We start from the raw sequence: 11,242 nt of genomic DNA on the forward strand, positions 1-11,242 counted from the left end.
AAGTCAGTGGAGTGCACACAAATTCCCCCTTAAACTTGTCAGGCTCCAGTGAAAAGCCAGTCTTAGGAGACCAAAGCTCTTCCCACCTTGTCTCCAGGTGTTTCCTCTTTTCTTTTTCCATCTCCTCAGTGCTCATACCATTCATCTTCCTTTCAGTCTTGTTTTTTCAGAGATGATTTGTTGTTTTTCCCAATTTTAGCCCTTTCTTCCCAATGTTTTGTACGTGTTGACTCCATTCAATCTCTCTGTCATCGTGGCAGCAGCAACACGATGCAGGATCCTCTGATGTTACACTGCAAAGAAAACAGGTAGGAAACATCTTCTGGGGACCAGGAAAGTGCAGGGTTGTGTGTGGCCCACACTCTTCTTTGTGGATGCACAAAGGAGGGGGTCCCTGTGGTTTGTTCTCCCTCAGTGATTTCCCAGTTTTTGGGCTGCTTGCAGCAAGGTTCCAGTGAACCTCGGAGAAAAGCAACTCCTGTGATAAAAAAGTGTGATAAATTTGCCCTATCGAGGACAAGGACTTAAATCACAGAATCATTAAGGTTGGAAAAGATATCCATGGTCATTGAGTCCAACCTGTGCCCAATGCCCACCTTGTCCCCCAGCCCAGAGCACTCAGTGCCACGGCCAAGCCTTCCTTGGGCACCTCCAGGGCTGGGCACTCCAAACCTCTGCTCTGGGCAGCCCCTGCCAAGGCCTGACAGCCCTTTCCAGGGAGAAATTCCTCCTGATGTCCAACCTGAGCCTCCCCTGGCACAGCCTGAGGCCGTTCCCTCTCCTCCTGTCCCTTGTTCCCTGGGAGCAGAGCCCGACCCCCCCCCCCGGCTCCCCCCTCCTGTCAGGGACTTGCAGAGCCAGAAGGTCCCCCCTGAGCCTCCTTTTCTCCAGCTGAGCCCCCCCAGCTCCCTCAGCCCCTCCTGCTGCTCCAGCCCCTTCCCAGCTCCATGAACATGTTCCAGCCCCTCCATGTCCCCATCGTGAGGGTCCAGAACTGGGCACAGCCCTCGAGGTGTGACCTCACCTGTGTTGATTTAGGGAGCTGGGGCCAGGTCTTTATTTCATCTCCTCTCTGCAGGTGTTTTCCTGCACAGCCTCTAATAACATGGTCACACATTATTTATTCTGCACCTTGCTCGGTGCTTGCAATGGGAGCAGGTTGGAAAACGTTCCTTGCACCAATTGCTGTTGGAAAATATGGCTCGAATTAAAGGGATTTTTTTTTTCCTTGTGAAATTGTATTGATGTCCCAAACTCCTTTAATCCTGGAAGCACGTGCTCTTTAACATGAACATTTTGCATTTCCCCGTGGCTGTGGGTTGATTTTCCTTTGAATCAGAATGAATTTTACATTAAGGAGCTCGAAACAAAGAGGGTTGATCCAAAAACGAGACCTTCCATTTGACCCTGAGCACTTCTGCCCTTCAGAAAACAACTTCAGCATCGTGCCTTTCTCATTCTGTTTGGACTAAAAAGATGAAATGGTGGCTCTTTTCCATCCTCCAGAAGCTCCCTCCCCAGGGCAGCTCTGGATTTTGGGAGGGGATGGATGCCCTGCCCAGGGTAGTGCAGAGTCAGGGCCAGGACGGAGCAGCCTCCTGGAGTAAAGTCATGGGAAAATGGGAATCTCTAGCCATGCTGGACGCATCAGCAGCTGCATCCCTGCCTTTGGAATGCTGGGCTCATGTGTGGTACTGCAGGTAACTTCAGTCACAAGTTTACAGGAGGTTGAACTCAGCACAGTCAAGGCAGAAGGATGATAAATGCTCAGATAGGGACACAAGGAGTAGCAAAAAACTAGTTCTTATATTCAGTGGGTTTAATCTCTGAGTGCCTCAGTTTCTCATTTTTATATCTGCCATTGCTGGGAAAGGAATTTCTATCTGAAATCATTTCTATCTGAAATCATTTCTATCTGATGTGGTGAGAAATGAACAATTCCTATAGTTTTCAATTACATTGGTTAGAAAAACTGAGCCAGACTGAAGAGGAAATGAGCAGTTTTCAGTTTGTTTGAGCCAGGGTTTGCATGCTGTACACTAAATAATAATTAGGGTGATAAAAGCCTAGAGTGAACAATTATCCATTCAGCAAACAAGGCAGGTGTTTTAGGGGGAAAAAATAGGAGGCAATTGGGTAATTAGACTGTACCACAACGTGTGAGCACAATAAAATTTGCACAGACAATTGAAATCTGGCACAGGCCCCTCTCTGAGCACCTGACACGGAAACCTGGAGAACTCCAACGTGGGCTCTGATGGAACAAACACCACATTGCCAACGACAGAGCTCCCTGTGCAGAATGACTCGGGGCTTTCTGGCCGAGCTCAGGAGCTGTAACAACCTGAGCTGCAGAGAAAAAAACCACAGGAGGTGGTTTTTGGTGCTGGAGGGGAAATGTGGGCTGGCTGGAGCCGGGGCAGGGTTGGCTCTCGTGTGGTGCTGCCTCGGAGCGAGGGCAGATGTGGCTGTTTGACATTTGTTATTCCACCCTTTCCCTGCAGTCCAATCCCCTAGAAATCCATCCCTGAAAGAGCAGGCACGGGCACGGGGAGGGGAGGGGGGGAATTATTCGCTGCTTTGCAAGCAGATCACTCCTGGCTGCTCGGACAGCTCAGGAGCACCCTGACAGCTCAGGAGATCCTGCCAGCGGGGCTGAGGTCCCCTGGCACCCCCCGGGATGCCGAGGCTGCTCCCCCAGTCCTGCCACGGAGCTGTGGGGTGGAGGGAAGGCAGCAGGAGCCACATCCCTGCCCCCGGCGTGCCCTGCCGGGGGGTGGGCAGCCTGTCCCCCCTTCCCAAGGTTTCTGTGGCAGATGCCTCTCCGTGTCCCCGCGGCGGGGACCGGCTCCTCGCCGGGTGAAAATGTTTCCTCTCCAACAAACACTTGTCTCATTATCTGCCCGCGCCGGCTTTGCACTATCTGGTTACTGCCTGGCTCGGAGACACCTGTTCTGTGTCCAAGCATTTTAGAGAAAAAACCCTCCAAAGCTGTCAACAGCCATAAAAAGGCTCCCTGTTTCCATGGGAACGTGCTCCGCCGAGCCCCGGGGATAATGAGCTGCTCCCGAGCTGCCGACACACCGGACGCTGCTGGAGGAGCCGCGCTCGTTTGGAGCTGCGGTTCCCCGGGGGAATTCCTGGGGGAGCGGGGATGGAGGTGGGAAGGCAGTGCTGTGCCCTGGGGGGACCCATGGAGAGGAGGGATGTGGGGCTGCGCTCCGGGAGTCGCGTCCTTGCTCCCGCTGCTCCCGGCGCTCCCTCCCTCTGGAGTCAGCCCCTCCAGCCTCCCACCCGTGCCGTGTGCCGGGGATGGAAGAGTCCGGGATGGAACAGGGCCGTGGGGCTGCTAAAAACCACCCGGGGTAGGAATGTTTAGCCCTGGGTTCTGAGCCTCTTTTGGGTGAGGAAGGAGCGAGAGATGTGCTGTGACTTCAAATGTGTGTCCCAGAGTCACGGAGTGGTTTGGGTTGGGAGGGATTTAGATGGAGTTCCACCCCCTGCCATGGGCAGGGACACCTTCCGCTAGCCCAGGTTGCTCCAAGCCCCGTCCAACCTGGCCTTGGGCACTTCCAGGGATCCAGGGGCAGCCACAGCTTCTCTGGACAACCTGTGCCAGGGCCTCCCCACCCTCCCAGGGAAGGATTCCTTCTCAATATTCCACCTGACCCTACTCCCTGTCAGTTTGAAGCCATTCCCCCTTGTCCTCTCACTCCAGGTCCTTGTCAATAGTCTCTCTCCATCTTTCCTGAAGCTGCTTCAGGCCCTGCAAGGCCTCAGTCAGGTCACCCCAAAGCTTCTCCTCTCCAGGCTGAACAATCCCAGCTCTCCAGCCTTTCCTCCCAGCAGAGCTGCTCCAGCCCTCTGACCACCTTGGGGCCTCCTCTGGACTCCCTCCAGCAGGGACAGGAACAAACCTCCAAACAGGTCACTGCTGGTCACTGGTACAAGTCTGACCAGTGGGAGGAGAAATGCAACGAGGAGATGATGGGTTTTGTCTCTTCCAGCACAAGAACAACAGAACTAGGAGAGAGAATATTCAAAAGAATGTGATACTTCCTCATGACACACATAATTACACATCTCCCCCCTCAGACTGGATGCCCAGATTGCCAGGCCTCTCACCTGATGTGCCATGACCATTCTTCTGTAAACAGGGGGAGAAAATGAGACAAAAATGTTCTATTCACATTGGTAGGTCTCCATTTCCTACTGTGCTGTCTGGTTGTTAACATAAAAAATGCACTTTGTGCTGCTAATTGTTGGGTTTGTTTTTTTTTTTTTCAATCTATGTGTTTATGGTCCTTTAAAAGCTTAAAAAAACAGGTTTCACCCTCCACGAGGCTCCTGGTTTTCTTAAGTGAGATTAGACAAGGTGTAAAGGCATCAGCCCTGTCTGCAGAGGAGGGAACAGTGAAGGGTCAAACAGGGAAAGAAGGAAAACCACTCCTGGGAGCACTTGTCACTTCTAGCTGTTATTTCAGGTGTCTGAGGCTCCTGTCACGGAGTTTCAGAGGGGTTTGTTGTGTTTATTTGATGTTCTAGACCAAAGGAAAAGGTCAGCTGATCATTGACATTGGATGGCCTCGATCCCAGAGGGGCTGATCCTGCTCTGCTGCTCCCCTAGGACCCCTTCCCAGCCCACAGACTACTTCCCAGGGCTGCATTTAGCCCAAAATCAAGGCAGCAGGAGGCAGAAGGCAGCTCAGAGCCCGAGCCCGTTGCTGAAGTGCTGCAGGGATGATCAGGGATGATTCCACAGCTTCTCCAGGTTTTCATTAGGAGCAGTTCAGTGCCCGGGAGCACTGCTGTGACTGCCACTCTCTCATGTCCCACACTGTGGGAGAGTGAAAGCAAATAAGTCTAAAACTGTGGAATAAGTCATCATAATGTCAGGGATATTAGTTGTAAGTGCCCTGCTGATGGCAGAGATGTGCTTAGCCCCGGGTCAGGAAGGTGTGGGATCACACAGCCGGGAAGGTGCTTCAGCGCTCGTTTATCCCTGTTCCAACCTCTGCAGCCGCCTGGAAGTGCCGGTGCCTCCTCCTGGGGAGCCCTGAGGGCTGGCTGGGCTGCTGGGAATCTGTGCTTCCCGGGGCAGGACCCCGATGGGGAGGCTCGTTGTTACGCTGGGCTGCTCTTTCGAGAAGGAAAAAAAAAAAAAAAAAGCCACACCACCAACAAACCAGCAAATTTAAATACAATAATGAGAAAAGAGGCAATAAAAAGTTAGTTTTGCAAGAGGCTGACAGGGCTGGCGGGGTGTTCATTATGTGCTGTATCAGTAAGTATATGAAATGTCAGTGTGAGGGGAATGCATTTCCCAGTAACAAGCATGACAGGGGATTGAATGGAGCAGAGAGCCTGTCTGCAGGCACCAGGGTGCTGAAGCCTCATCAGAATTTCGCTTCTGTGCAGTTTACTTGAGCACTGTGTTCATTTTAGCTTTTAAAAGTCCAATTTTTTTTGCCCAAAGCAAAGACTGGTCTTTTGAGCAGCTGAGCAGAGGCTCAGTGTTCCCGGGGTGGGGGGCCATGGGGACACCCCACCTTCCCTGCTCAGCCACAGGGGATCATCCCCTTCTCAGGCTGTTAGAGAGTGTCCAAAAGAGGGGCAGGAGGATGGGGAAGGGCCTGGAGGAGCAGCTGAGGGCACTTGGTGTGTTCAGCTGGAGAAGAGGAGGCTGAGGGGAGACCTCAGTGCAGTTCCAACTGCCTGGGCAGGGGCAGAGGAGGGGCAGGGACTGAGCTCTGCTCTGGGGGGACCAGGGACAGCACCCAGGGAAGGGCTAGAGCTGTGTCAGGGCAGGCTCAGGTTGGATCTCAGGAGAAGGTTCTTCCCCCAGAGGGTGGTTGGGCACTGCCCAGGCTCCCCAGGGCAGTGGGCACAGCCCCAAGGCTGCCAGAGCTCCAGGAGGGTTTGGCTGATCCTCTGGGGCACAGGGGGTGACTGTTGGGGATGTTCCTGTGCAGGGCTGAGGGTTGGACTGGATCATCCTTGTGGGTCCCTCCCAGCTCAGCACATTCTGCCTCTCTGTGATGCTGTGACCCCTTTCTTTTGTCTCGTGTTTTGCTCCTCCCAGGCTCAGAAATCCCACTGAGGATCCATGTTCAGCTTCCAAGGACTTTGCACCATTTGGTGTGACTTGGAAAACCTCTTATGGGCAAATCCTTTTCCTCCATGGGGCTCTGGGGAATTCAGCAGTCCTGGGGAGAGGAATATCATCTCCCTGCTGCCACATGAGGGGGGGAGGCACAGAACAGCAGGACCAGGAGCAGAGGGATGGAGGGAACAAGCTGAACCACAGGGATGTGATTTATAGGGACTGGCAAGCAAGGACTAAATCTGGATGGTGTAGGGAGTGTGGGTCTGGTCCAAAAGCTACCCTGCAGGGTCAGGCTGTAGGTGAGGATTAGTCAGGCTGTAGGTGAGGATTAGTCAGGCTGGAGGTGAGGATTAGTCAGGCTGGGGGGAATCAGGCAGCGTGAAAACAAACACACACACACATCCAGCCTCTCTGGAGATGGCTGTGCCAAAGTGGAGGGGAAAGTGTGATGTGGCTTGTAATTAGGGAATGCTGCATCCCAGAGCACTGGCAGGGCCTGCCAAAGGGAGGATGGCAGATTTTGGGAGCCTGGACTCGCTCAGCCAAGCATGAAACTTCTACCAAAGCACAAGAGTTTTAAATTCCAGACTAAAACTCCCCTTCAAAGCAGGCTGTGGTTTTGCAGAGAGCCTCAGGAAGGGGTGGTGGCAGGGAATTATCCCTGCAGGCATTGCCAGCAGGTTGGAGCCCTGGGACTGCTGGGAAACTTCAGTTCAGCCAGAAATCCCACTGAGCCCTCCCTGTAATAGTCACTCTCTTTTCCTTGGACCTGCCCTCCTCCCATTAAGTGCCACCCCCAGGCAGGGACTCTCCAGAGTTGTGTCTTTCCCATAGTTTTCTTCATTAAAACCATCCTGGATCCCCATCATCCTGGTTGGACCTTTTCCTCTCCTCCCAATGTCTTTTGGAAGGGCAGGACCTCCCTGCTGGGCATGAGCCGAGCTCCAGGAGGGTTCGGATGATCCTCTGGGGCACAAGGGGTGACTCTGGGGGATGTTCCTGTGCAGGGCTGAGGGTTGGACTGGATGGTCCTTGTGGGTCCCTCCCAGCTCAGCACATTCTGGGCTCTGTGATGCTGTGACCCCTTTCTTTTGTCTTGTGTTTTGCTCCTCCCGGGTTCAGAAATCCCACTGAGGATCCATGCTCAGCTTCCAAGGACTTTGAGCTGGATGGAGGAAACTCAATGTTCCGAGTCAGACTGAGGGACTGCTGGATCTGACACGGCTCAGATGTGGAATTTATGGCTCTGGGATGGATGGTCTGCAAGTGAGACTTGGCTTAGGTGAAAAAAAAAAAAAAAAAGAAGAGGGAGTAAGAGGCAGGACTAGAAAGATGGAAGTCCTCCAAAAGAGAGATATTTATTGCGCCGTGACTTAGAAAGTAAGACTCAGTATATTATTTTTTTATTGCTACAAGAGTCTGCTCAGTAATTGGTGCTGCCCTATTATTGCAGCAGGATTAATTGCACAGTGGCTGTTCCTGAGCACTGGGGACCTGCACGAGACAGCAGGGATGGAACAGCCCAACATCCAGAACCTTCGGAGCTGGACCCAGGCGGGGGCTCTTGGGCCAAGGGGCCCTTTCCTTGGGATTGAGCAGGAAAATGGAAGAGTAGAGGCTGAAACAAATGCCAGCAAGCCAACCTCCCGACGTGGTTTTTAAATTAATATCTGCAGCCCCTCTGGGCCACCTGCGTGGGCGGTGCTGGCTGTGCCATCCCGTGTCCCTGCCAAGGGCTGGAGCACCTTCGCTTGGCTTTCAAGTGCTTTGGTCTGTCACACGAGGCACAGTGATTAAAAAAACAGGGGAAAAAATCAAGGCAAGAGTGCAGCAGGAGCCAGGACTGTGGAGGGTCAGCGGGTTTTCAGCTGCCTGCACATGTTTTGCTGCCAGTGTGGCCTTTCCCCGTGGCTGGAACGACTCGGTCACGGCAGGGTCTCTCCCAGGGGCAGAGTTCAGGTGGCAGGAGGATCCCCTGCTCCCAAACACAGCTGCAAACAGAAACAGGAGTGTGTAAAGCTGGATTTCATATGGATTTGGGAGAAAATAAGCTGTTCCTCAGCTATTTGGACAGACTGCTTCCAGGCTGCAGTGGGTTCTCCCAACCAGAGTTGCCTCCTAAGAGGCAGCTCCCAAATACAGGCACTCAGGGAGTTTGGGTGGGTTTCTGTGTTTCCAGGGCAGGAAGAGCACAAGCTGTGGGGTTGCAGGTGAGGAGGGACCAGAGGGGGTGTTTGTTTTGGGCATTCCTCTCCCTGGAACAGGAATGCAGGATGCAGAGCAGCATGTCCTGGCTCTGTGGCCGTACCTGTGCCATGCTGGCTCAGCTCTGCAGGCAACTGTTCATCCAGGCAGGGACACGAGCTGCACTTGGCATCTGCTCCACTTCCAGCTCCCTTGGCAGCTCTGGAGCCCACTCCAGGTGTCCACACCTGTTGGACCAATCAGAAGTGTCTCAGTCAAATCCACCCTTTCCCAAAGGGCCTCCCATGTTTTCTCTGTATTTTATCCAGGGCTCCATGGAATCACAGAATGGTTTGGGTTGGAAGGGACTTGAAATTCCATCTCATTCCACCCTCTGCCATTCCCTCTACCCCTTGCACTAAACCAAGTTGCTCCAAGCCCCATCCAGCCTGGAACACTTCCAGGGATGGGCCATATACCATAATCTCAGCAGCTGGCAAAACTGGGATAAGGCAACAGCTCTGACTCGCTTTCAAGGCAGAGGATGGTGCATGCAGCTCCCAGTTTATCTTCCTGTTCCACCTCACAGACACTTTCCTTGGTGTCCTGGTGTCTTGCCACCTTTTTGCCACTTAATTTGTGTTCCACTTCCCTGGGATGGACTCAGCTGGTTGGAGCACAGAGCTGATAACTCCAAGGGTGTGGGTTTGCTCCCCGGGCGAACCATTCCCTTGGGAGCTGGACTTGATGATCCCTGTGGGTCCCTTCCAACTCAGAATGTTCTGGGATTAATATTCCGTGAAGGAACCCACGTGTGAATCAGGGTGGTGCTTTTAACCATCATGTTTTTCCATGGCACCATGACTTCCAAAAGTCTCCTCCAGGCTGGGAAGAGCAGATCCTGCACGTGAGTGACCCGGGTGGACACACGACTGCTGTAACCCGCCCTGGTGGAGCTGCACTCCCGAGTTCTTTGGGAATGGGAGCTGCCCGCACCCCTTTCCCTGTTTGGGATAAATGCCTGCCCCTGGCATGGCTTGCAAGGGAATGATCCTGGCATTAGCCCTGTTCCCATTGGGCTCAGATTCCCGGGACTGTTCCAGCCCTCCCAGCAGCACGAGGCTCTCCTCGAGCTGTTCTCCCGACCCTGCAGCTGCTTCCCTGAGTTGGAGCTGCTTCCCAGGCCCCCCCTGTGCCTGGAACTGCTCCTGCTGGACCGACCCCTGGCTGGGATGGGGAACCTGCTGCTGGGGGAGCCCACCCAGCTCGGCCGCGGGGCCTCGGAGCAGGAGCAGCGCCTGGGACGTGTTGGGATTTATGGATTTGTGTTCCCTGGCACGGGGGGCTGAGCAGCCCTGCAGGGGCCTGGCCGGACTGCAGGAATCAGGGAGCCTTCCATGGCTCTGTTGTGTTCCTGGCTGAGGGCTGAGCAAGTTTCCTGCCTCTGCTCCTCTCCTGTTCCCGGCTGGGAGCCCAAACCTTCGGCAGTGAGGAGCACAAAGAGCAGGGAGAGTGCTGGGAAGAGGATCCTGCTGCAGGAGGATGAAGGCTGTGCCTCCCTTTTACTGCAGGCTTTGGTCCAGGCAGGCACTGGAATCTTCCTCAGCAGCCCCTGGGGCCAGGAATGCTGTTCTCCTGCACTTTTGGCAGGATGAAACAACCCCTTGCTGGCGAGTCTGTGCACACGGGATCTTTTCCAGCAAGATTTGTGATGTTTTCAAAGACATAAAGTAATTTGGCTCTAATTAAATCACTGAAGCTGCTGGTGATGGATGATTTGCAAATCCATCTCGTGGCCTGCTGGCAGCTGCCTCAGGGATGGGTGGGAGCTGCTCCCACAGTCCCACCACCACAGGCAAAGGCTTTGAACCCCCAAAACCATAACAGGGATGATTTAAGGAACTTCTTCTGCAGCAGAGAGATGCTGTGTTGTCCTCGTTTCTTGTTCCTAAAATCTGGTGCTCCCAAGGTCCCGTTATCATCTCTGGAATACTGAGCAGGTTTTGGGCATGTTTGAAATGCAGAGAGGGACGAGTTGTTGAAAGGGGAACAAGAACCTGGAGCCCACAACATCTGCAGTGTCCTGTTCACAGGGGGTTCTGCACCAAAGTGGAACAAATTGAAACCACAATAGTTTCCTCTTCCATCAGAAAAATAATCCATGGGAAGCTGGATTCTCCCTATTTTCTATTTGAAGCCTCCTCCAAGTGGGGAGTTCTAGGAATATGTGGCCAACTTTGCTTGTGCATTGAATATAAATAAAAATATAAGCCTGTTACAGAGCCAAATCATGGGAAAAGAAGATTCCAGACCTGGACACTGGGATCTTTGGGACTTACAGGTGTCTGAAGATGGTGTCAGGCTTTCCCCTCTCTTTAGGGTTCCCTTGAGGAGCACTTGCATTTTTACAGCTGGAGTATGAAGAGGTTAAGAAGCATCTGGAGCTGTTGTACCTCTGCTCCTCAGAGGCTGGGCACTGCACAGTGTGCCAGCTACAGTTTGTAGGGAAAACAGCTCATGGAAACGTCCTGCAAAGCTGCTCCTGTGGACTGGGAATGCTTTTCCTGGAGGTCCCCAGGAGAAAGGGATTCATGTCAGATGTAATGAGTTAATCCAAGGGGCACAGATTGGATGTTTTGCCTCAGGATCAGGCAAAGAGTCGGTGGCTTTTCTCATGGAGTGATGCTGAGTTAGGTCTTCACCTCAAGGAAGGAGATTTTCCTGGGGGAAAGCATTGGCAAAGTGTAGGAATTCATTTCTGTTGGGACAGGGAACTTCTGGAGCGGGTTTAGGGAAGGCTGTGGAGATGCTGAAGGGATGGAGCATCTCTGGGAGCAGGACAGGCTGAGGCAGCTGGGGCTGTTCAGCCTCCAGAGCAGACCCTGAGAGGGGCCCTCAGCCATGTCTGTGGGGGCTGCAGGGAGGGGGCAGAGGATGGACCAGGCTCTGCTC

This window comes from Pipra filicauda, unplaced genomic scaffold, assembly GCF_003945595.2.
Source record: "Pipra filicauda isolate LSUMZ 115617 unplaced genomic scaffold, ASM394559v2 scaffold596_size400887_pilon, whole genome shotgun sequence".
NCBI classification, from domain to species: domain Eukaryota; kingdom Metazoa; phylum Chordata; class Aves; order Passeriformes; family Pipridae; genus Pipra; species Pipra filicauda.